The sequence below is a fragment of the Emydura macquarii genome, unplaced genomic scaffold, assembly GCF_026122565.2.
Source record: "Emydura macquarii macquarii isolate MOO-44397 ecotype Brisbane River unplaced genomic scaffold, CSIRO-AGI_Emac_v2 contig_3345, whole genome shotgun sequence".
Taxonomy (NCBI): Eukaryota; Metazoa; Chordata; order Testudines; family Chelidae; genus Emydura; species Emydura macquarii.
Genome location: NW_027133482.1, coordinates 7,187,331 through 7,213,512, shown reverse-complemented (window position 1 = coordinate 7,213,512; position 26,182 = coordinate 7,187,331). Strand labels below are relative to the sequence as shown.

At 54.4% G+C, this 26,182-nt stretch overlaps 1 protein-coding gene and 1 long non-coding RNA gene across 2 annotated transcripts in view; both read right to left on the bottom strand.

Annotated features, from left to right (window-relative positions):
• Nucleotides 1-26,182, bottom strand: part of LOC137143659 (probable N-acetyltransferase camello) — a 189,690-nt gene that overhangs the window by 32,687 nt on the left and 130,821 nt on the right. The window lies entirely within an intron of this gene.
• LOC137143677 (uncharacterized) lies at nucleotides 126-1,914 on the bottom strand. The gene is made up of 2 exons (XR_010917230.1): nucleotides 807-1,914; nucleotides 126-358 (listed from the first exon to the last, which is right to left on the bottom strand). It is a non-coding gene; the product is annotated as an uncharacterized lncRNA (long non-coding RNA).

Genomic DNA, 26,182 nt, shown 5'->3' with positions numbered 1-26,182 from the left:
TTAAGGACAATAAGTTCTTTAAATATATTAGGAACAAAAAGAATACCGAAAACGGGATAGGTCTGTTACTAGATAGAAATGGTAGAATTATCAATAATAATGCAGAAAAGACAGAAGTGTTCAAGAAATATTTCTGTTTCATATTTGGGAGAAAAAAGCAGATGAGGGAGTCGCATCATATGGCATTAACACTCTTTCTAGTCCAATAGTATCTCTTGAGAATGTTAAACAGCAGCTACTAAAGTCAGACATTTTAAATCAGCAAGTCCAAGAGCTTTAAAAGAGCTGGCTGAGGATCTCGCTGGACCATTCATGTTGATTTTCAATACGCCTCGGAGCACTGGGTAGTTCCAGAAGACTGGAAGAAAGCAAAAGTTGTGTCAATTTTTAAAAAAGGTAAAAGGGTTGACCTGAGTAACTAACGGCCTGTCAACCTGACATCGATTTGATCGTGATAATGGAGCAGCTGATACTGTTACCCGCACACCGTTATCCGTAGGGCTCAAGGCATAACCCGGTTAAAGCACCCTGACCCTTTCCCAATCCATAAGGCTCCGGGGGAAAGGCACCTACCCTTACCCAATTCACACTCTAGGGCTCAGGGTCACCCATTCCCAGGCCATAGGGCTCCGGGTGTAACCTGGTTAATTGAAGTACCCACCGTTTCCAATCCATAGTGCTCCGGGCGTAATTCTCTGTGGGTTTGCAGGATCTTTTACCAGTGAAGGAGCCTTACACTGTAATATCCTTATTCTCTATTAACAATTACCAACACAGAATACACACGCTACGCATACAATGCTCACCACTCCCAACGAGGCAGACAAACTTCTCCTGGTGGCCAATCAGGATTAGATCATCTGGGGACTCGAGTTTCTGCACGGTACAGTTGGCCGGGTGTTGAGGTCTGGCAGCTCTGATCTTGGGCTGTGTCCTGGAGTTAGATTCCAAAAAACGTCCTTCTGGACCTCAGTTTATATCATTAAAACTTGGGTCCTGCTTCGCGGTTCCTTAGCCAATCATTTTGAACTACAGTACTACACAACACCAATCCTAGCCCATTACGAAATAGTCCTTTAACCAATCACACCCCGCCACCTTAACTGATTTAAATAGTGCACGCTTAGTTATGCAACAGACAGAACCGATCAAAGCACCAGCCAGAAATCACGCAGATACACACTAGAGAAGTGTGGCCATAAAGACAAAACAAGAAGTGCAGATTTTACAACCACCTTCCGGACACTATCAGACAAAGTTTTCTTCAAACATCTTAAGATCTGTTTCTTTGTCTGATGGTGGTAGGTAGGATCGGGACATTGTTACCTTCTTGCCAACCCGACATTACACTGGTTTGAAGTCATTGGCTGACAGAGGTAGTAGCGCTGAGGTAATGTCCTTAGACTCTGCATGGTGTTCGGCGCAGTACATCTGGCATGTTGATTAGAAAACTCGACCGATATGCAATTTGTCGTCGTCGTCGTCGATCCCTTGGGGTCAAGGCCGATCTCCTTCCCAGGTTTATTTTATACGGGTCCTTCGGTGAGCGAGGAGTCTGATCCTTGGGCCGCAGACTCGTTGGCAGACACTGCAGGTGGTGGTGGAGGCAGGGTTGGGCCACGATTGCTGCATGACTTTTTTTCTGTTGTTTTTCTGCAACCAGAGCCAGGCGGTTTTCCTCAGACGTGGTCGTTCCTTCTGCCAAGTCTTCGCCAGGTTAGCCCTGGCTTGGGCTGCCATCTCCCAGAGTGTGGTGTCAATGCCACATCGCTTGATGTTTGTCTTGAGAGTGTCTTCAAAACATTTCCTTTGGCCTCCCCGTTTCCTTTCTCCGTTGGTGAGTTGGGCGCACAGCAATTGTTTGGGTAGGCGTGCATCAGGCATGTGCACGCAGTGCCTGCTCCACGTACGTTGGTGCTGGTTAATCAGGGCCTCAGCACTGAAGAAGTTGGTCTCCATGGGGACATTGCCGTTAGTACAGCGACCCTCCCTCTTTATGTTGAGGATCTTTCGGAGACAGTGCTGGTGCTGGCGCTCCAGGTTTTCAGGTGTTTTCTGTCGGTCTTACAGTGATAGAGGAGAGTCGGGATTACCACTGCTGTGTATACGAAGAGTCTACTGTGTGTTCTGATGTCGTGGTTGTTGAACACCCGGCGAGACAGTCTGCCAAGGCACGGCTGGCACCGGAGATTCTGTGCTGGATCTCGACATCTGTATTTGCCCTCTGTGAGAGATGGCTGCCTAGGTAGGCAAAGTGTTCTACCTTTCCTAGTTCCTCTCGGTCAGCGTAGATCTTCCTTGCTGGGTCTGACGATTGACCGGGAGGCCAGTGGAGAACTTTTGTTTTGCTCATGTTCAGGATTAGCCCTTGGCTTTTAGGAAGCAGTTAAGGGCTGTTTGTAGATCACAGAATCATAGACTATTAGAGTTGGAAGGGACCTCGGGAGGTATCTAGTCCAGATCCTCCTTTGAGTGTGCAACTGCAGCACAATCATCCGCATACTGGAGTTGGGTTGTTGTTGCCGATGTTACCTTAGTTCTGGCATGGAGGCGAGAGAGGCCGGAGAGGCTGCTGTCCATCTGATAATATAGAATTAACATGGCGCACATGAACTGGATTAACAGCTGGCTAACTGATAAATCTCAAAATGTAACAAGCCATGGGGAATTGTGATAGAGTGGTTGGGTTTCCAGCGGGGTCCCCCAGGGTCGGTTCCTCACCCTACGCTATCTAACACTTTTATCAGTGACCTGGAAGAAAACCTGAAATCAACACTGATAAAGTTTGCAGGTGACACAAAAATTGGGGCGTGGGAAATAGTAAAGAGGAGAGGGTCATTGACACAGAGCGAGCTGGATCGCTTGGTAGACTGGAAACTAGCAAACACTATTTGTTTTCATAAAGCTAAATGTGAATGTAGACATCTGGGAAGGAAGAATTCTGGCCCTGCTTACAGGATGGGGGGCTCTATCCTGGGAAGCAGGATGTGGGGGTGTGGTGGATAATCAATCAAATGTGAGCTCCCAGTGTGATGTTGTGGCAGAACACGGGCAGGGCAGTGGCTCTGACGCTGATCTCCTGTCCGCGGCCAGGGTCGGACATCTATTCTCATCTCCCCGGGCCCCTCTGCAGCGTTCGACACTGTCGCCCGCGGGGTCCTGCTGAGGTGGCAGGGCCAGGGGAAGGCACTAGGATGGTTTGAGTCCTTCCTGCGGAGAGATGGGAAACTGCCCCTCCCTCCTTGGACCCCTCATCCGCGGAGTCCCAGGAGGATGAATTCTCTCTCCGGTCTTACTCAACACCCACATGCAACCAGGAGGCGAAGCTGGTCAGAGGCCGTGGCCTCAAGTGCCAGCAGCACGCAGAGGACACACAGCTCCACCTCTCCTTCGGCCCACACGGACACACCACAGCCGCCAGCATGGCCCAGTGCCCGGAGAGCGCGGCTCAGGGGTGAGGAGGAGCTGGCTGAAGCAGAGCGCGAGCGGCGGTGAAGCCGTGGGCAGAGGAAAGCCGCGGAGCAGTTTGCAGTTGCAGGGTCACTATGCGTCAGTCCAGTCTGTAGTTCAGGGGAGGCCCCTGGATTCCTCGCTGAGGCTGAGCTCGCACCGAGCCACGCCTGTCAGTAATGGTTTCTTACCTCTCCAGTTGCTAGGAGACTCCGTCCCGTCCTGGCGGACCTGACCTGGTGTGAGTTCTAGAAACCCGCGGCCCCTCGCAGCTGGACTCCAGCCACGGGACATACCTGGGCATGAAACCTGCAGTGCTTCAGAAACTCCAGTTAGGAGAGACGCTGCAGCAACACAGGCACCCGTGAGCACATCAGACCCGTCCGTCGCTCCCGACACTGGCCCCCCAGAGACTAGACAGTCGGGATATTCCCCGGGCCCGGGGTGCAGAGGGTGGCTGAGAACGCTGCCCCGGGGAACTCTGCCGGCAGGGGAAAGATCATCTGAACAGCAGCTTTCTTGGGGGCTGGTCCCAGACTAAGTCACTAAGGGCCACCACACCACAGACCTCCCGAGTGCTGGCGTCCCTGTGGCCTGGCTTCGCTGACACCACACGCACAAATGACCACTCGCTGTGTGCACGTCTCAGAGCAAACCGCGCACGGCAGATGTCAGCCACTCTGCTCAGTGCGCTGTGGGAAGGCATCCTGTCCCACGGCGATGCCTGCGGAGTCAGAGCCTGCAGAGAAGAGCCCCTAGAATCATGCCCAGGGGGGTCCTGCTCCGGGGCAGAGCCGGGGCTGTGCAGTGAGAGGCTGCTGTCCCGGGGCTGCCTGCAGAGAGAGGCTGGGCTCACGGCCGAGGCAGTCGAACGCTGCCCGGGGAAGGGGAATCTATTCCTGCCTCTGCCTGGGCGCTGCTGGGCAAGCTGCTGTAACGGGTGGTCGCTCGCTGTGTGTCCCTCGTTTTCAGGGTGCCTGACTTGAGCCCCTGAGCGGCAGACGTGCCGAGTGCTCACTGCTGCGACAGACGCAGAGAATGCCGGGTACTGCTTAGTGCGCGGAAAATCAGGGCCCAGGTGTCTGAAATCGGGCACTCAGAATCGGTGGACAGTTCGGACCTGTATCTCCGTGCGCCTCCGCGCCCCAGCTGGAAACTGGGGATCTGATCGTCCCCCTCACCTCCCAGGGGCGTGGGGACGCTAAGCTCCCTAGTGCTTGTGGTGCACGGAGATACTGCAGTGCGGGATGGCACAGCAAAACCCAGGAGGGCGTTAATCCTTCTGTCTTCAGAGCAGGGTCGAGTGGGTGGTAGAGCCGGCCTGGGGCCACCCACTGAGCAGTGACCAGAAAACCAAGGATGGAACAGCTGCAAGCTACCCTCCCTCTGCGCCGCCAAAGAGGCAGGGGCCTGGGGAGGAACTAGCCTGTGCTCATGTCGTCACAGCCTGTACCCCAGTCTGGGGCAGCCCTAGTTCTGGCAGGTGGCCCCTTAGCAGGCTGCTTTTCACACAGTGGTTTGCGTGTAACGGCCTGTGTTATTTGCCTCCCAGCAGCGCCCGCGGGCCACAGCCAACACAGGGCCCTGCACACGTACCCTCTGAACGGCAGCCCCTGCCCCAAAGGCCCCTCAGTCTAAAGAGACGGCCCAGGCCGATCGCTGCACCCATTGTACAGACGGGGAGCTAAGGCAGAGAGGCCACGGTAGAGCAGGGATTGAAGGCAGAGCTCCAGGTCCGCCCAGTGCCCTAGCCACAGCCCCATCCTTTCCCTCCATCTTTGACCTCTGAGCACCTCGAACTCCAGCTGGCTCCGCTCAGCACCGCTCAGCTAGCAAGGGACGCTCGCAAGGCCTGTGCCTCCCGCCGCGGAGCCAGGAGGCCTAATTCATGCAGGGAGCGCACGCTGAGCCCCTTGCCCGAAGGCGCTGTGCGTGGGGGCAGGGAAGTGTTCCTGAGAAATGCTGGAATTCCTCTCCACTGCCCTTTCCTGTTTTCTTTCCCTCCCTCTGCAACAAAAACACACACTCCCCCTCCTTATGTAACTTCACGCCAGATTTTTTTCCCCTCCTGCACGTGTCTCAATCCCTCCAGGATTCCTCCGGTTCTCCACTGCGACCAGACGGTAACGGAGACTGCGTCCGGCTCCTGGAAGGCTGAAGTTGTCACTTGAAATACCAAACCACAGCTTAGCGCCTCAAAAATATCACAGCGGTTCTGTTCCTGGGGCTCCATCTCATGTGCCCACATAGGCCCCTCGCAAGCTCAGTGTTTATTTTACTTAAATGATTTCATTGTTGTTCGACATTTCACAGTCCTGCACAGCGCAAGCAGGGCCAAAAGGCTAGGGACATGAACTTGCTAGCGTGCACGTGTGACACTTTGTTGTTCTCTGTTGGTTAGAATCAGAACTGCTCATCGGTGTGTCATAGACTCCATACTGCTAATCACTAATGAAGATTCTCCTTTAGCTCAATATGCAAGGACCTGTGCTTGGGGAAGAGAAGTCTCCGAGCTCAGTCTGAGCCCACTTTTACCGTGAAGGGCTGAGTGAAGACAGAGAGGACGGCCGTACCATGAGGTCCAAGGCGGCTCCATATTTATTACAGTCTGTTTCATGGCACAAGACCCCAGAGAAGAGAGAGGGACTGAGAGGGCTGACGTCAACAAGGATCTGCGTCTGGGCTGTGTGCAGAGCTGGAGCAGGAGAGTTTTTAACCAGCCCTTTGCCCGCATTTAAACCTCAGCTACAGCCCCACGCTCAGAGGTTTGACAAATCACATGGGGGGTTGAGGTTCCTGAGTTCTGCAGCCCAGCCTTCAGTTCCTGGGGGATGGGAGCACCCCGGGGCAAGACAGCCAGCCCCATGCCCTGGGCCGAGGGGCTCCAGCTGCCTGCGTGGTGCAGGCGCCTCAACCCGTGGGTGGCCCCTGCGAGCTGGAATCGACATGCCGGGGGGAGGCAGCACCGCAGTGGCACAGGAGCCCGGGCAGCCGCTCTGAGCGCTGCATGCCCAGCGTTGCCCACGGGGCGCAGGAGAGTCACAACTTGCTGGGTCTGACACGTGGCCGAGGAGAGCCCCACAAACACCCCCGCGCCAGCGTGGCCCCGGGCCCTCACGCACATTGTCAGGCTCATTCCCGGCGCCTGTCCGGCGCCCGCTGCCACGCGGCTGACGTCCTGCCTAAGCGGGGGCTGGCGCCCGCAGCCCCTGAGAGCGTGGCGGGGACAGCACTCACTTCCTCCTGCTGCGAATGCATGGGCCCAGAGGCTGAGATACAGGAGAATCTCCATCCACTGTTAGCGGTATGGGGTTGGTGACACACAGCTGAACAGTTCTGATGCCCTCCAGTGGCCGGAGATCACACACGCACACACGCACACGCATACGGCCTCCCAGTTATAGGGTTCCCCTTCCCGCCTTCCCTCTCCCCCTCCGAGCTGTTTCAGGGCCTGGTTGCCTTCCGGGATGCCCCATGACAGCACGCAGAGCGTGACCAAGGGATGTGGAGGACTGGGGCAGGCGAGAGGGGCATTTCAGGCCGTGTCTCTCCCGAGGGGCCGAGCCCAGCGCCCAGCAGCGCAGAGAAGGGGCAGCAGGGCCTGTGCGCGTGTGGCAGGGGGTCCTGCCCTGCTCAGGATGACGGGAGGCAGAGAGCACTGCCTGTCTCGCCCTGGGTGCCGTTCTCAGCTGTGGTGCTGGGAGAGCAGCTCACCCAGGCCTGGGAGCCATGCCTGGGCAGCTGCCCCCCGCAAACTGTGCAGGGCGCACGTGCTCATTCCTGGGGAGCTTCTCCCCATCAGCAGGACTCCGCGGAGCAGCCCAGCACAGAAGGAGCCTTTCCAAAGCACCCCAAGATGACTGACATGGGTCCACTGAAAATGCTAGCAGCAGCTGAGTACGGTGTGTTGCTAACAGGGGTTCCCTATGGGCATGGCGCCCCAGCCACCCCTGCACTGCAGCGCCCCAGACTATCCCAGGAGACGCTATCCCAAGACAGATTATGCCCCATTCATGTAACAAATCCGTTGCCACCTTGGCGTGCAGGGTGTCACCGTGTCGCCCACCACAGCCATGACACCCTGCTGACAGTAGGGACAGCTCTCAGAGCAACCCACGTCGACAGCCCCAACCGCCTTAGACAGGGAGAATCTCTTAACCATTACAGTACAGGCCCTAGGCCACACAGTTGGGCAGCCCCCTTTCCACCCAGCAGAAGGCAGTGGTGCACAGAAACACCAGCCAGTTTAGGGCTCATCTAGAGGACGCCAGGGGTAAAAGCATGGTGGCTATCACCACTCCATCTGGAACAAGGGGGCGGGTGGGCTAGAAATCCTGAGCAAGTGCTCAATCTTGGGAGATCCCTGGCCTGGTCTGTGGAGTGCAGAGGGCTGGCAAAGGACCGTGAGGTCTGGCTGCCTTCAGGGGTGTCCTTTGAACTTTGCAGCTGATGGCAGGTTTCGCTCTCGTTGTCTGGTCTGCTAATCATCACGGAGTCCGGCGCCGCTACGGCGCAGCCTGCTGTAACGGCAGCTGCACGTGGGAAGCAGGCTAAGGGGGACGAGGCAGGCTGAGGGCTTGACTTTGCTTTGCTGACCAGTGTTGTTCCAGCTGCTGTCACCCCTGGGGCAGACGGGGTGGGGGTCGAGGGCTCTTTGTGGTTGGTGGAGCCAGTCCGGAGTCAGGGCTTGCGGCGGGACTTGGATCAGGACGTGGAGAGACACAGGCCAGAGCTTCCCCCGAGCCGTGGGGGCCGCTCCATGGAGCAGAATCCGAGCACGTGGCTCCGTGGTTTGATTTCTCCTGAGTCAGCAGCAGGGCCAGAGCTTTTATTCATTTCCCCAAAGAGCTGGGGAGAGGTTCAAGCTCAGGCCACATCTGCGCAGCTTGTGTGGCTTCCTGCGCCCCTTCCCCAGGATGCAGCCAGCCAAGATTGTTCTTAAAGGAACGGCGTCCGAGCTCCTTGCACCGTGCTGTGCAGGAATCCCGCTCTGGGCAGCGGTGGAACGGGAGGGAAAGCGGAGGAGAGGACAGGATGCTGGCCCGGGGATTGCTCAGAGGCTGCTGTGTCCAAACTTGCTGGGGTCTGGAGTGAATCCAGCAAGGGCGTTCAAGCCTGACGCGTGGAGAACCAGGCTGTGGTACGCAGGCTGGTCCATTAATCATTGGCCTCCCCGGATGCCACCGCGGCGCTGGCACTCTGCTGCACCACAGGGCACGAACGTCCCAGCAGCAGCAGCAGAGACAGCAGCTGATTCGTCCACCTATAGCCCAGGGCCTTTGCATTTGAGCTAAAGGACAATCTCCAGCAGCTGTTAGCAGTATAGGGCCTTGGACACACAGCTGACCAAGTCTTATTCTATCCTGGCCAGAGGCGCCCACATACACACTAGCCAGTGCCTGTTGGCTGCAGATGCCCCCTGGAAAGTACTTCTCTAGCTCTGGGCTACTCGAAAGCCCTCGCAGCCCCAAGGGAGCCAGGCCTGCGTCACTGGGGAACTGGCAGCACGGAGAGCTGGCCCCTGAGGACACTGATGCTCAGATCTGGGAGGGGGGTTACCCCAGCAGATGCGGGTGGTGCCAAGCCAGGGAGGAGAGGCAGCCTGCGTGTGGGGCGGAGGAGGGAGGACGTCCCCAGCAGAACAGCTTTAGGGCTTCCAAGTTCCTCCCCCCTTAGCTGCTCTCCGTGCCTTTCTTGGGGCTCTCCATGGGGGCACAGTGCCCCCCCCCTGCCCTGTACGCAGCTCCCCTCTGGTCCATGGAGGATGGACCCTCCCTCCATTCCCATCTCATGTTAAATTGCCCAGGTCATGGCTCCCTGCCGGCCATGCTGGCACTGCCCTGGCTAGCGGCTCTGCCCCCAGGGCTTGGACCGGCCCTCTTAGCCTCTGCCGGCCCACGTGAGCAAGGCTGCCCGGCCCTCTGGCCAGGCCCCAGGTCCCCACAGCTGCGGAGCCGCAAGGCCTGGCTGAGGCTGCAGGCCCCTGTCCAAGGCAAGCACATTGGTGGCAACCCCGCTGGCCTCATGGCCCCTGCCCAAACCAGCCGCCACTTCAGCTCTCCCCTTCCCAGGCCCCAGGGAGCGGCCGTGTCTGCACAGGGCTGCCAGGGGAGCCGCGGCCGCGCCTGTCAGAGCGCTGAGTCCGCTCCAGAGGCCCCGAGTTCATGTCAGTCAGACACCAGGGTGCCTGGGCCAGGAGCTCTTGGATCCTAGAGGGATGGACAGAACCAGCTGGCATCTGCATGTCACCAGGAAGGGAGGGTGCACGTCACCCCCCCCACACACAACTATCATGGCATGCCGAACAACGGGACCTGGGGATCCGACGCCCCACAATGGGGGTTTGTTGGAACCTGCCAGGTCCAGGGACGGGCACAGGGATACAAATTTGGCCGCTTTGGGAGAGGCACGTTTTGTGCCCCTGCAGCCTGGGGGCCGGAGGAGCTCGCTTTCTTCCCCCCCCCCCCCCGTCCCCTCACAGCCCTGGGGCTGGCTCCCCCACCCTCCAACCCCAGAGGAGCTGGCTCTCCCCCCATGGCTAGAGGAGTTCACTGTCCCCACACCCTGACCCCGGGAGGAGTTCTGTGCCTCTGCCAATTACTGGGGGGGCCCGTGCCCCTGCTTGTCCCTACCTGTGCATGCCCCTGGCTTGGGCCCTTCGGAGACTCCCCTACAGGAACTGGCCTGGATCTCTATGCTGATTGGATTCAGGGGGGCAAGATTTCTAGGCATAAGCAAGGGATCCCCAGCAGCTTAGGTCTAAAAGAAAAACAGAGATCACTTATTATAGAAGCTTCTCTTACCTTTTGAAACGTAAAGATCAGAACTCATTTCTGTATCTGTGTTTACGTGCTTCAACCTTGTAAATACCGCTTTGGTTTTTTTTCCTAGTTAATGAATCTGTCGATAGTTTATTATAGGACTGGCCACAAGCGCTGTCTTTGGTGTGAGCTCTGAGGTGCCACTGACCTGGGGTAAGTGATGGGTCCTTTGGGACTGGGAGTAACCTGAATGTTGCTATGATCCTGGCTGGGAGGGACCATCTGTCACAAAGGCAGGCTCAGCTGGGTGGCGAGACAAATCGGCCTACCCCAGGGGAGTGTCTGTGACTCCACGTTGAGGCTGTTCTGGTGCCTGTGGAGTTACCCTTGACACTTGGTCGGTGAAACCTAAGCCCAGAACTCACCGCCGCTGTGTGGTTTGTGCCCTGCTCCTTAGCAGTGCCTGCGGCTGGTGCCCGGGCTTGGCAGGGCAGCTTCACAGTCAGCACCTGGACACCGGGATCTCACTCATGCACCTAAATACAGACAGAGGGGCTGGCTCTGGGCAGCCAGTTGCAAAACTCTTGGCCCAAATGTGTTATTCACAGGGGCATATGGACACTGACCTCTGACACCCAACAGACCGGCTGCCGTACATTCACCATGTCTTCCTGGTCTTTGACACCAGACGGACCGGCTGCCGTACATTCACCATGTCTCCCTGGTCTTTGACACCAGACGGACCGGCTGCCGTACAATCCTTGTATCACACTCTTATGAGCCTCAATTCTCCATCTGTAAAATGGGGCTAACACCCCTTTCTTTCTCCCACCCTTTGCCTTGTCAGCTCTTTCTTCAGGGCTGGGTCTGCTTCTCATCCTGCATACGTGCAGCACCTAGTAGTTACCTCTGGGTGGGGTGTCTGGGTGTGATGATGGTAACACGAACAGTAACAATACTAGACCGGCTCTGTCATGTGCTCCTTGTACACGGTGGGTTGCAGGGCTGCTCCTAGCAGGTCAGGTTAGGGCTGGCTACAGCGTTTCCTTCTCAGAGAGACTCACCAGGTGTGTTCCCCTACCAGCCCCTTCAATGCCCTGTCAGGGAGAGCTGCTGTTTGCGCACGTCAGATGTGTTGTGCATGCTGCTACCTAGTGGCTGAACTACGCAATGCTGTTTAATATTCCATTAGGTCTCCCTTTCTACCTTCCTTCCTTCACACTGTCATGCTGGCTTTAAAGTTCAGTCCGGATCTGTCTGTTAAGACTCTCTGAATCGTTCTAGTTTTCTAGTTCCATGACCCGAACGTGTAACAACTTGGTCATCTGGCTGTCAATCCACTTCTCTGAGAGGCGGTAGCTGTGTCGACAGGACAAGCTCAGTTAGGTCGTTATAACTACGTCACTTGGGTGTGGATCTTTCACACCCCTGAGCGACACAGTTACCCCGATGTCAGTCAGCAGTGTAGACCAGACCTAAGTGACCTCAATCCGCTTCGGAGAGTATAAACCGGAACAGTAGTTTTGCTTTGTCTTCTCATCAGGAGTCGTGCTGGACTATCTCCAGTAGCTGTTATTGGTGTTGATCTGTAGCTTGGAAGAGCCATTTGCTTGTGGGTAGTATGGGCTGCTAGGAATATCATCAAAATCCTATTTCCTTTGGAACGACTGAAATTCTGCTGCAGTGAATTGTGATCCGTTGTCCATCACTAGTCGTTCTGGAATACCAAAGTGAGCAAAAGTGCACTTCCGTTTCTCTATATTGTGACATGTTATACCTAGAAAAATAGTCTACCACGACTAGGTGATGATGTCCTCTGAATCTGCAGCTAGTCTCTTCCAAGGCCTGGCTGGCAGAGGTGTTGTTATTAAAAGGTTTGTTGTGTTGTGTTGGTCTCTTAGCTCTGCAATGGTCACATGCAGATACTTTATTCTTTATGTCCTAGCTGATGCCTGGTCACTGCACTGACTGTCTGGCCCATTCGTGATATTTAGTAAATCCTTGAGATCCCTCCAGGATGCGGTTTAGGATTCCGCCTATCCTTTCATTTGGAATTACGATGCAACCACCTATAATCATGAGTCTGTTTGTCTTGCTTCATTGTCCATGCATCACAAAGTAGTCTCATGTCACTTCCTTAGGGTCCTTCAGATATGTGGGTCAGTCGCCCCCTGTGTAACTTAGAACTGCCTCCAGTTGTGTGTCTGGCGGGGTTGCTTTTTGTAGCTGGAGTAGTCTCTTTTCTGACACTGGTCTGTACGTGTCCATGTATGCCTCAACATTATCTTCGAACTCACGGGTAGCTGAGTGCGATGCTGGGTTCCATGACAGTGTGTCTGCTACTGCCAGAGCTTCCCCAGAAACACATTTAGCAATGGGGTTAAATCGCATTCACTTTAGCAATAGATGTTGGCATCTCAGTGGTGCTTGATCCAGGTCTTTTCCATGGATGAGGGTCCGAAGCAGTTTATGATCTGTTATCAGTGTAAATGAATCCAGTCCACACAGAGAGCTGTAAAAGTTCTCACATACCCATATACTTGCCAGGCACTCCCTGCCAATCTGTGCATGTTGTTTTTCTGCTTCTGTGAGTGTGTGATAGCAAAATGCAACTGGCTTCCACTGAGAGCCATGTTGTTGCAACAATACACCACCTAGGCCAGAGCTGCTTCCATCCCCACTGACAACTATGGGTTTGTTCACATCGTAGTACCCGAGAACTGGAGCTGCTGAGATCACTTCTTTTACCTTTCTGAATACCATGTCTTGATTTGACCTCCATAACCAAGGTGTGTTGGACTTTAACAGTTCATTCACTGGTTTTGTCACCATAGCAAGGTCTTGTAGGTATCTACCAAGGTAATTTACCATCCCCAGAATGTGTCTCAGTTCTGGTATGTTGGTGCATTCAATTCTCAAATTACTTTTACTTTCTCAGAATTAGGACTGATTCCATCTTTGTTTATTGTTTCTCCCAAAAATTTGATTTGGGGTAAGCAGAAAATGCACTTTTCCTTCAGTCCAGACTGATTGAATAGGCTTCGAACTTCAGTGTTGGGTTCTTCCATCGAAGAGCCATATATCAGAATATCATCCATATAAAGTATGAGTCCATTTGTGTCCATTAACAGTTCTGCCATCTTTATTTGGAAAATTTCTGGTGCACTGGCAATCCCAAAAGGAAATCTTTGAAAGCAAAATCCCCCAGAGGGTGTGATAAATGTCGTCAATTTAGAACGTTCTTTGGCTAAAGGAATTTGCCAGAATCTGCTTTAGACATCCAGGTTGGAGAGCTGTAGCACCTTCCTCTGGGGAGGAAGCCAGCTAGTGCTGGGAAGATGTATTTGTCTGTCACAGCTGCTTCCTTAGGTCTTCTAAGATCCACCCAGGTTCATATTTGTCCATTTTTCTTTATAACTGGTACCACTGGGGCTGTTGGCTCAGAGCCATTCTCTTTAATTCAGTTTCCGTTTGATGAAGTAATGGGACAGGGATCCTGCCAGGTGCACGCACACTGTCTGGTTCAGCATTGTCTCTTATGGGGCTTTGCACTGGATCTCCTTCCAACAGTCCACTGTCACCGACATATGCCATCGAGTTCTTCCACCTTCTCACTACACCTACCACAGCTGCCACGCTGCCGCCGAGAAGGCTGATGGTCTGTTATCCTTTGATCACCTACACTCTGAATGCAAAACTTTTGTCTTTGTATGTTGTTTCTGTGGTGAACTGGCCCATGCAGTTCAGAATAGCTCCAGGGCTCGTCAGAGCCATGTCAGGAGACTTCAGCACTCCCCCTGACTTGAATTTCCTCAAAATGTCTGTCCTGAGGGGTCCAGCCTTCTCCCTGGACCACTCAGAGACATAACAAGGTTTGTTTGCTCCTTTAAAAGAGTCAATACCCAGCAGCTTGCCACATTAACTGGAGTTAACAATCACTTCAATTCAAACCCGGCACGGGGCTGGTTTAGATTAAAATAAAGCATGTTGATTAACAACAGCACCTGGGTGAAGTGATGCCAAGTAAAAGAGATAAAGGCAGAGATGGTGACAAGCAAGTAGGAGTGAAAACACGCATCTAAAATCTAAAACAATCTAGCCAGCATGGTCTTTGTTTAAGATGGTTTCTCTGACCAATGATTCTTTGTCCAATGCGGCTGATTGTCTCTCAGTCAGGGGACCTTCCACAGAAGTACGAGGTGTGGTTTCCCTTGTCTACGAAGGTGAAAGATAAAGATGGAGTCTCTCTCTGTCTCTTACATCCCCAACGGGAATGTCTTTGTCTTACAGTCAGGGAGACTCTCGGGGATTCAGTCTCCGTCGTCTCTCTGGGGTGCAGGAACCATGTGGATTCCTGGTCTCTCAAGTTCAGGCTTGGGATAACCCCCACTGGGTTAGCTCGATGGCTTTGTTTACTGCTAACATGAACACTGGGGTTAATTTAGATTCCTTTGTTTAGGCCAGCTGGGATGTCTGGTCTTAAACCTAGTCTAGTAACATCACACAGAGAGAATTCATGACTTCACAGATAAAGTTAACACCTGCATTTTATAGCAAGACTAATGACCAGTGTGGTGATAGTTTTCAAATGACACCTTACAAGGCATATTTTGTGCAAACATCATTGCAGGAGTGTGTAGTGAGTGAGTTCAGAGGTGCTCAGGGACAAAGAGGGGCTGGAGGTGGTTGTAAGTCCCTTCTGAGATGACAGTCACATCTGCTCCTAAATCAATCTGAAAGTCAATAGTCCTCCTGTGAATATTCAATTTCACCTCTTCAGGCAGGTTCTGTGTTATCACAGGTCATAGATCCAAGAAACAATGGCTCTCCATTGTCTTTAATACTAATCAACTCTCTGACTGCAAACGGCTGCAAAATGGCAATAGTGTGTGCATTTAGTACATATTTCACCACTAGCTGGACAGACGTGTCTTGAGCTATGACATTTTCCACATCTTGTACTTTAGTCTGAAAGGCTTCGTAGTTATCTTTGCACTCCCTTGGAGCCTCAGGGCTTATATAGTAAGAACTTTTAGCACTCATGCTGTGTCTGTTTACAGCTTTTAGACCTGAAGAAGAGCGCTCTGTCAGCTCGATAGCTTGTCTCTCTCACTAACAGAAACTGGCCCAGTAAAAGACATTACTTTACCCACCTTGTCTCTCTGATACCTGGGACTAACATGGCTCAAACAACAGTGCACGCAGATTTTAAGATAGTTTCATGTTTTTCAAGTTGCTTCCGCTTTTTGTTCTGCTTTTGGACTATAGAGTCATAGAATCATAGACTATTAGAGTTGGAAGGGACCTCAGGAGGTATCTAGTCCAAACCCCTGCTCAAAGCAGGACTAACCTCAGCTAAATCATTCCAGCCAGGGTTTTGTCAAGCCGCAGTTTAAAAACCTCTAAAGATGGAGATTCCACCACCTCCCTAGGTAACCCATTCCAGTGCTTCACCACCCTCTTAGTGAAAAGCTTCTTCCTAATATCCAACCTAGACCTCCCCACTGCAACTTGAGACCGTTGCTCCTTGTTCTGTCATCTGCCACCACTGAGAACAGCCTAGCTCCATCCTCCCTGGAACCCCCTTTCAGGTAGTTAAAGGCTGCTATCAAATCCCCCCTCACTCTTCTCTTCTGCAGACTAAACAAGCCCAGTTCCCTCCGCCTCTCCTCATAAGTCTTGTGCTCCAGCCCCCTCATCATTTTATTGCCCTCTGCTGGACTCTCTCCAATTTGTCCACATTCTTTTTGTAGTCGGGGTCCAAAACTGGACACAATACTCCAAATGCGGCTTCACCAATGCCGAATAGAGGGGAATAATCACTTCTCTCCATCTGCTGGCAATGCTCCTACTAATGCAGCCCAATATGCCGTTAGCCTTCTTGACAACCAGGGCACACTGCTAACTCATATCCAGCTTCTTATCCACTGTTACCCCCAGGTCCTTTTCTGCAGAGCTGCTGCCCAGCTCGTCGGTCCCCAGTCTGTAGCTGTGTATGGGATTCTTCCTTCCTAAGTGCAGGACTCTGCACTTTTCTTTGTTGAACCTCATCAGATTTCTTTTGGCCCAATCCTCCAATTTGTCTAGATCCCTCTGTATCCTATCCCTATCTTCCAGGGTATCTACCACTCCACCCAGCTTAGTGTCATCTGCAAACTTGCTGAGGGTGCAATCTACCCCATCCTCCAGATCATTAATGAAGATGTTGAACAAACCCAGACCCGGGACCAAGCCCCGAGGCACTCCACTTGTGACCGGCTGCCAGCTAGACATGGAGCCATTGATCACTGCCCGTTGAGCCCGATGATCTAGCCAGTTCTCTATTCATTTTATAGACCATTCATCCAACCCATACTTCTGTAACTTGCTGATAAGAATACTGTGGGAGACCGTATCAAAAGCTTTGCTAAAGTCAAGGTATATCACATCCACCGCTTTCTCCACATCCACAGAGCCAGTCACCTCTTCATAGAAGGCAATCAGGTTGGTCAAGCATGACTTGCCCTTGGTGAATCCATGCTGACAGTTCCTGATCACCTTCCTCTCTTCCAAGTGCCTCAAAATGGATTCCTTGTGAACCTGCTCCATGATTTTTCCAGGGATTGAGGTGAGGCTGACCGGTCTGTAGTTCCCTGGATCCTCTTTCTTCCCTTTCTTGAAGATGGGCACTAGATTTGCCTTTTTCCAATCATCAGAGACCTCCTCCAGTTGCCACGAGCTTTCAAAGATAATAGCCAATGGCTTTGAAATCACATCAGCCAACTCCCTCAGCATCCTAGGATGCATTGCATCTGGCTCCATGGATTTGTATATGTCCAATCTTTCTAAACAGTCCTGAACCTGTTCCTTCAGCACTGAGGGCTGCTCACCTCCTTCCCAGTGCAGCAGTTTGGGAGCTGACCTTGTCTGTGAAGACAGAGGCAAAAAAGGCATTGAGTACCTCAGCTTTCTCCACATCCTCTGTCACTAGGTCGCCTCCCCCATTCTGTAAGGGGCCCACACTTTCCCTAATCTTCCTCTTGTTGGTAACATACCTGTAGAAACCCTCCTTGTTCCCCTTCACGTCCCTTGCTAGCTGCAACTCCAATTGCGCTTTGGCCTTCCTGATTTCCTGCCTACACGTTCAAGCAGTATTTTTATACTCCTCCCTAGTCATCTGACCAAGCTTCCACTTCTTGTAAGCTTCTTTTTTGTGTTTAAGCTCCCCAAAGACTTCTTTGTTAAGCCAAGCTGGACGCCTGCCGTATTTGCTATTCTTTCTGCACATCGGCAGGGTTTGTTCCTGTGCTCTCAATAAGGTTTCTTTAAAATACAGCCAGCTCTCTTAGATTCCTTTCCCCCTCATATAAGCCTCCCAAGGGATCCTGCCCATCAGCTCCCTGAGGGAGTCAAAGTCTGCTTTTCTGAAGTCCAGGGTCTGTCCGTATCCTGCTATTCTCCTTTCTTCCTTTTGTCAGGATCCTGAACTCGACCATCTCATGGTCACTGCAGCCTAGGTTGCCACCCACTTCTATTTCCCCTACCAAATCTTCCCTGTTTGTGAGCAGCAGGTGAAGAAGAGCATGGCCCCTAGTTGGCTGCTCCAGCAATTGCACCAGGACGTTGTCCGCAACGCTCTCCAAAAACTTCCTGGTTTGTCTGTGCTCTGCTGTGTTGCTCTTCCAGCAGATGTCAGGGTGATTGAAGTCCTGTGAAATCAGGTCCTGTGAACTAGAAACTTTCCCTAGTTGACTGAAGAGAGCCTCCTCTACCTCATCCTCCCGGTCTGGTCTATAACAGACATCCACCATGACATCACCCTTATTGTTCTTGCTTCTAAGCTTAACCCAGAGACTCTCAACTGGCTTGTCTCCAGTTTCATACTGGAGCTCAGAGCAATCATAGTGCTCTCTTACATACAGTGCAACTCCTCCACCCCTTTGCCCCTGCCTGTCCTTCCTGAACAGTTTATACCCATCTATGACAGTGCTCCAGTCGTGTGAGTTACTCCACCAAGCCTTGGTTATTCCAATCAGTTCAGACTACTTGGCTATCTGCATAGCTGTGGGTAGATTTAACTGTCTAACTATAGTTGTTGTGAGAGAGGCTTTTGTCTGTTAACTGAGTATCCAGCCTGTCTTGGATATTTTCATGTTCTGAAGTCCTAAAAAAATCACAGTTTTCAGACAATGCATGCAAAGGTCATATAAAAGATTCAACATTTTCTCTTGCTTCCTGAATTCTCTGGTGAAAACATGCTCTTTCATAAACCACATTTCCCTGAGGTACAAAGTATGCTTCAGACATAGACAGAACCCTTTCCTAGTCATCTTTGTGTCTGTTTTCAGTACCAGCAAAAGATGTAACAGATATGCTCTGCCTCCTTCCCCATATCAGAAATACAAGGAGATTCCTGTTAGCTCCAGTTTCCTGGTGGCAATGCGAACTCTTGCAAAATACTGCTTCCAGTCTGTCCGTTCTGAAGTGCTATCAAAGCTGAAGTTCTCCAGAGCATTGAAGAATGGCAGGTTGGGCAGATCGACCTGCTGCAACCTTTCTTCCTTCGTTCCTTCTGTCTGTGTTCTCCTCGGGCACTGGTGGGGCTACTTTTACTTCTGACACCATGTCATGTACTCCTTGTACACAGTAGGTTGTTGCAGGGTCAGGCCTGTACCAGACACAGGCTGGTTATAGAGCTTCCTTCCCAAAGGGATAAACGCTGGCTGCCAGGTACACTGTTGTATGTGCAGATCAGGGATGTTACTCATGGCGGCACCAGTGTAACAGTTTAACTTTGCTTTACAGGCCCTGATTGGGGCACTGGACATTTGTGTTCACCAGCTGGGCCTTCAAAGTGTACCTGAACTGCCGAGATTGTACCGTGCCAGCTCATTTCCAGCTGCCCCCACCTGGACCCCGGGGAGCCATTGATGGGACACGTGACATTAATGGGATCTACCCTAACTCCCAAAACAACAGCATGACTGAGGAAGGGGATTTGCTGCAGCTATGGGACTTGAGAAAGCAGGAGCTATCGCACGGCCCCACTACCCTGGCCCTGGGCTCCCCACACACGGCTCTGCTGAGAGTTTGCTGGGCTGAGAATGTTGATTAAGAATGCTGGAAATGCCAGGGATGTTCCAGAGGACTGGAAGACAGCTGACATTTAAAATAGTAAATGGGATGATCCAGATAATTATAGGCCTGTCAGCCTGATATCGATCCTGGGCAAAATGATGGAACAGTTGATATGGGAGTCTATTAATAAAGAATTAAAGGAGGGTAATACAGTTAATGCCAATCAACATGGGAAAATAGATCCTGTCAAACTAACTTGATATCTCTTTTTGACAAGATTACATATGTGGTTGATAAGGGTAACAGTGTTGCTGTGATATACTTAGACTTCTGTACGGCGTTTGACTTGGTACTGCAAGATGTTTTGATTAGAAAGCTAGAATGACACAAAAGTAACATGGTGCAAATTAAATAGATTAACATCTGGCTAACTGATAGGTCTCAAAATGGAATTGTAAATGGGGACTCATCATCAAGCAAGCGTGTTTCAAGTGGGGTCCTGGCAGGGATCGGTCCTGGGCCCTATTTAACATTTTTATGGAAGAAAACAAAAAATCTTATCTGCAAACTTTATCAGTGGACACCAAGACTGGGGGAGTGGTAAATAACAAAGAGGACAGGGCACCAGTACAGAGTACTTGGTGAACTGGGCACAACAAGCTAACAATATACATTTTAATATGGCCAAATGTAGAGGTACACATCCAGGAACAGAGAACGCAGGCCATACGTACAGGGTGCGGGGCTCTACCCTGGGAAGCAGTGACACTGAGAAAGACTTGGAGGTTGGGGTGGATAACCAGCTGAACATGAGCTCCCAGGGCGACACTGTGGCAAAAGGGCTAACCCTAAGGTGATCCTGGGATGTATAAACTGGGAACGCTGGTGTAGGAGCAGAGAGGTTATTTTCCCTCTGTATTTGGCTCTGATGGGACCACTGCTGGAATTCTGTGTCCATTTCTGGTGCCTGCAATTCAAGAAGGATGTTGATGAATTGAAGAGGGTTCAGAGAAGAGCGATGAGAATGATGAAAGGATTAGAAAACCTGCCTGATAGAGCTCAGTCTATTTAGCTGGCCAAAAAGAAGGCTAAAGGGTGTGTAGTGGGGCAGCCCCCTCAGGCCATGGCAAGACAGGTGCATCCAGCCTCAGTTTCCCTTTTTGTCTGCCCGTGAAAAGCACAGTCTTGCCCAGTGTTCGATACACAGCCTGCCTCTGGGCTTAGCTTATTCATATCCACGGGGCAGCAGTTCCCCAAACCCTCGCAGTAAAACCATTCTCCACAGTGTGACCAGTGCAGCCGTTCCCCCTCTCCGCCCCAGAGCCCACCAGATTCCCAGTTCCTTTGCCCTTCTCCCAGGCCCGACTCCCCAGGCCGCCCTGCGGAGAGTCACCAGTCTCGCGACTCTCCTACCACGGCCCCTGTGTCAGGTCTCCCGCCAGAGAGCTCCCCACAGTCTTCCACTACCTGCCTGCAAGACCCACCCTGCCCAGGGGCCATTCCTTGGGGACCCAGCCCTGTTCCTGGCCTCCCCTCCCCTCCCGCACTGCTGAGCTCCCCAGACACTTGCCTTGGCTTCCCCTGCGCAGGCCGGATCGTTCCCTGTTCCTCGGGCCCCTTGTTAGTCAGAATGGTTCCCTGCTTCGTTTGACCTGATTCCCGGGTCTCAGCGGGTGAACTGACTGAGACTGATACCCAGCAAGGTGCAGCCAAACAGCTTCTATCTTGGGAGGTGTCAGAAACACGAGTCCCGCTTAACACAGCTCTAACAAACCCTGGGGTCGGGACAGGACGGGGGAGTGAGCCCCAGGCCCACACAACCCCTGGGAACACAACCCCTGGCTCCCCTCAGCCTGCGACCGTCATTACGGTTTCTGTTCTCTCCCTCTCCGGGAGCGCTGGACACGATCTCCTTCGCTGGAACCGGGTCTCTCCAGGTGAGTCTGCTCCGTCTGCTCCTCGTCCTAGCCCCGTAGCCGCACAAACACCGGCACCTCGCCACGCTACCGCTCCGACGGGCAGCCCCTGGCCCCGGCACTCGCTGCCTTAAATAGCTTCCCAGGAGCCGATCTCAGCCAATCCGCTGCCGGGATTTTCCCGCCTTGCTCGGGCTTTGCACACGGCACCGGTCCTTCGGTTTCCCGCCTTCCGCTGTCACCGGGCAGACGTCTGCTGGCAGCCGGCCAAGTGTCAGCATCCTGCCCGTCTGAGGCCGAGTCCAAGACGGATTCGAAATCCAAGATGGAGTCTTCCCTTCTCATTTATCCTATTTACAACACAGAAACACAACTATCATTTCCACCTGACGCTTGCCCGAGCCTTCTGCTTGCCCGGGGCTCCCGCTTTGGGCAGCTGCAACCCACAGGGCTCCCGTCAGCACTCAGCTCCCCTTCCCCAGCACCGCGTGCCTGCAACTTCCCAGCCCCACCAGCTGCTTGCCGGCACCCTCCTTTCCTGGCCTCGCTCTCTCTAGGGCCCAGGGGCCTTCTCTGAACCCCAAGTAGGAGGCCCCTGACGAGCGACTGGGCCTCTCCTGGGAACAAACATGGCATCGTGGGCTCCTTCCGGCCGCCGAATCGCCAGCGCCCCTCAATCCCCGCCAGCCGCCTGCCCGCTTTCCCAGAACCGGCCGCCGCACACGCAGCTCTGCCGGTGCCCCTCCATCCCGCCCTGCAGCATGGACACGACATGACCCAGCAGCCACCCACCCAGCCCCACTGGGATGCCCCCCTTGCACTGGGAAGTGTGAACAGGGGCTGGAGTGACCCCCCCCAACAAACCAGCCATCTCAGTTTATGACATCAGCAGCAGCCGGTGTGGCCACTGCAATCAGGCTGCCCTGTGGGGCCGGCAGGGCTGGCAAGCGCCGGGGCAGTCGGGGGCGGGGAGCGGCAGGGGAGCTGAATGGGGCGTTTCCACCCTGCTGGACCAGGCACCCCAGGGGAAGTGAGTGTGGAGCGGGGAACCTTCTCCAGGTGGCCCAGGCCAGCTGCTGCAGTTCGGGGGGGACCGGAAGCCGGTCCCAGTTGGCGGCTCTTAGTCCAGCTCCTAATGGGCGAGCATCCGCACCAGCACTGCCGCACGGCTGGAGTACGAGGGGGGGGGCTGAGCCCGGTCCATACGATCCATGTCAGCCTGGGAGGGGCTGGCCGGGGCGCAGGCAGAGATGAGGTGGCTGTGGGGGAGCGGCAGGCAGGAAAGACCCCTGGGCTCTGGTGGAAGGGGCGTGCAGGGAGGCCAGGGAGTGGGTTCAAGGGGGATGAGGGAGGTGGCCTGGAGCGCGGTTCGCAGGCTGGTTTGGTGCCTCTGGGGCAGCGGGGAGCAGAGGGGTGGGGGGCCAGGCCAAGAGGGGGGAGCAGTGGGGTGGGAAGTTGGGACCTAAGGTACATGGGATTCTCCTAGGCCCCACTGGGCTCAGGGCCGGAAAAGCCCCCACAGATTGTCACAGCGGTCAGTGTGCGACCTGTGCCTCCAGCCTGCCTTCCCCTTCCCCTTGTGGGGACAGCACGCAGCTTGCAGGCAGGAAGCCTCCCTGGTACCCAGCCTGCTCCCCTTTGCTCACACCCACCTGTTACACCCCCCCCCCCCCCCCCCAGCTGCTCTGAGCCACAGACGGACCCAAGCCAGAGCCGGCTGCGCCTCGGGCCCACGAAAGCTCCGATCCCCAAAGGCGCTATTAGCAACGTGCTGTTTGCAATGGCCAGTCGGAGCCCTGCTATGTCTGGCACGGTATTTTGTCCCCTGCCCAACCCCAGCAGATCAATGGCCACCTGGCCTTGTCCCCATGCTCTGCCTACTGGATTCCACCTAAGGCTGGGTCCCTCCTCCTGCCTGGCCGAGAGCATCCTGCTTCTGGCAGTTGCCAGCACCTGATGCTTCAGAGACAGACGAAAGACCCAAGGTGGTAAAGTGGGGAAATTCCTTCCTGACCACGGCAGTGATCAGCGCCCTGGAGCATGAGATCTGCCCAGCCCCCGCACAGAACGCTGAACGTGGCTGGGCAGGAATCAGCCTTTCTCAGCCTGACTTCTCCACAGACACCGTTCAGCCTCTTCTCCGTTCCTCAGTGCGGGCCCCTCCCCGCCACCCCTCTCTTCCTGCTCAGGGACGGCTCAGGAGAAGCTGAGTCCAACGGCGGGTGAGGACTGAGTGGCGGGCGTGGGTCCCTGTGCCAAGGGCAGTCAGCCGATGGACATCTTCTGGGAATTTGAGAGGGTCCTGGACGCTGTCGTGTGCCTGGCCGTGCTCTACTTCGTGTACCGGGGAGCCCTCCTCTTCTTCTACCTCCTGCTCATACTGCCCCTGATCTTCCTCTTCGAGCCCAAGAGCCAAGTGAACAGCTGCAGCTCAATACAGAGCCTGGCGTCCTAGATGCTGCCGGAGCTGGGTGTCTGATTGCCAGCCTGGGTGTGCGGAAAGGGCTGGCTGGGTGGAAGGAATTCCCCATAAACCCTAGAACAGCAGGGCTGGTTGTTATCCCCAGACACTGTGTTGTTGCCCCTATGGCTTCCCAAGGCTGTGCAGCCCCTGCTGCTCTCCCCCCAGCCCTGCCTTGCAGTTCCCATTGCTCCCCCTGCATTGTCTTCCCCCTTGCCCTGGCCATGGGGAGCCCCTCTGGCTCCCGAGAGCAACCTCACAGGTCACTCCCAGGCAAGAGCTGCCTTCCATTTCATGTGGTCTTCACGCAGCATCTCTGACTCCAAGCGTGGCCCCTGGATCGCTCCAGCGTGGCCCCTGCTGAGTCCCTGGGGCAGAGACACGTCGTGCAGCCTTCAGACACAGGAGGCAGTGTGATCTAGCACACTGACTGCAGGGTGGAGGCCAAGACGCCTGGGCTTCATCGCCTGTCCAGTTCTGGCGCCACTGTGTGACCTGGAGCAACCCTCTTTGCTCTCACGCTCATGTGCCTCAGTTTCCCTATCTGTAACATGGAGCCGATGACAGTTGTTCACCTCGCACTCGGGGGGGGGAGTGGGGCCTGGTGTTGAATTAGTTGATGCTGACAAAGTGCTGTGAAGAACAGAGAAGAGCTAAGCATGGCACGACGGTCGCCCGACCCTGACACCCCGCTGCCACGCGTGTAGGGCGGTAAACCAGGTGCAAGCCAACAACAAGCGTTTTGTTACAGCTGTCTGTAAACGTGTACATCTCGGGCCAAGGAACGCAGGCCAGACTTATAGGCTGGGGCCTCTCTCCTGGGAAGCAGCGACTCTGGGAAAGATCTGGGGTCATGGTGGAAAATCAGCTGAACGTGATCTCCCTGTGTGACACTGTGGCCAAAAGATCTAATGCAATCCCGGGAGGCATAAACAGGGGAATGGGCGTGGGAGTAGAGAGGTTATTTTACCTCTGCCTTGGGCCCTGGGGTCACAAATCCGGGGTCCAGGTCTGGTGCCCACAATCCAAGAAGGATGTTGATCATTTGGAGTGGCTTCAGAGAGCCACAGAAATGATTACAGGATTAGCAAACCCGGCTTATAGTGCCGGACCCCTGGAGCTCAGTCGACTCGGGCTAACAAAGAGCCGGCGAAGAGGTGACTCGGTTACTGTCTATAATGACCTACGGGGAGAACAAAGGCTGGTGACAGGCTCTTCGGGCTAGCAGAGAGAGGTCGCACACACTCCAACGGCGAAGCTGACACTAGACACGTTCAGACTGGAACTGAGGTGTACGTTTTTAACAGCCAGCAGTCACCCACTGGGGCACTCACCGAGGGGCGTGGTGGATTCTCCCTCACGGTCAGTTTCTAAACCAAAGCTGGATGTTTCCCTCGACGTTCTGCTGCAGGAATTGCGGGGCAGGGCTCTGGCCGGGGCTGCACAGCAGGTCAGACTGGACGATCACCAGGGTCCCTTCTGGCCTTGGAGTGGCCAAACCTGGGTACGCCAGGGGTCTCCTGCCTGCGGAACGTTTTCCCTGTCAGCACTAGATGGAGGCAGAGCTCCACATTCCCACTCCTCCCCGGCCAGCGATTGCAGGGCTATGGGGTGCTAGAGGCTCCTTGTCCCCCTTTAGCCAGGGCCCAGGGAACAGCTGCCACCCAGGACATGGGGTCAGGCTGAGGCTTCCCCCTTGGGGAGTGCAATGAGGGAAAGGGGGTGGGAAGGCAGGGAGGGGTGCTGGGAGGCTGTGGTTACATGTCCGACCGAGTCAGGACCAAATCTACCTGAGGTTGCCTTGAATCCCTCTTCCAGGACCCTTGCTGCAGGAACGCGGCCATGCATGCAGGGATCTGGAGTCCCCGCCATCCACGCCCTTCTGGCGCATGCTGGGAGAGGTGTCTGGCTGCCCGTGCTCCAGAGCAGTCGGGTGAGACCCACGTGGACCCGGTGCACCTCGAGTGCTCTGGCTTACACGGCTACTCTCGGGGGATGGCCGGACAAAGAGACGCGGACGGGGGAGCCAATGCATCTGGGAGCTCCTCCAGGCTGCCGGCACAGGGCCCAGCTCACAGCTGCACGGTGCCTCTTTGCACTGGCTACACGGGCCCTGTGGGGCAGCACAAGACTGGGCAGGGCGGGGGAGGAGCTAGGGCGATTCTGCACCCAACGGGGGTGTTGCAGCAGGGGTGCAAGGAGGGGAATTCAGGCAGCTCTGGGATAGGGCAGGAGTCTAGGCACAGGGGTGAATGCTCCGGAGGAAACCTAGCTCCCCCGGGAAGCTGTGTGCTCGACTGAGCCCGGCTCTGGGAGCCATGGGGGGGTTAATGCTTATCTGAAGTCCTAGCTTTGATCAGCCACAGAGTTCAAAGCACTTCACAAAGGGCAGGATCATCATCCCATTCTAGGGAGGGGGAAACCGAGGCACGGCCTGGACAAGTGACTGGCCCAGGGTCACCCAGCAGGGCAGTGGCACAGCCAGGCCACCCGGGCTCTCCTTGTATGCAAATTAGCCAGCTGGCCCCGTTTGTGGC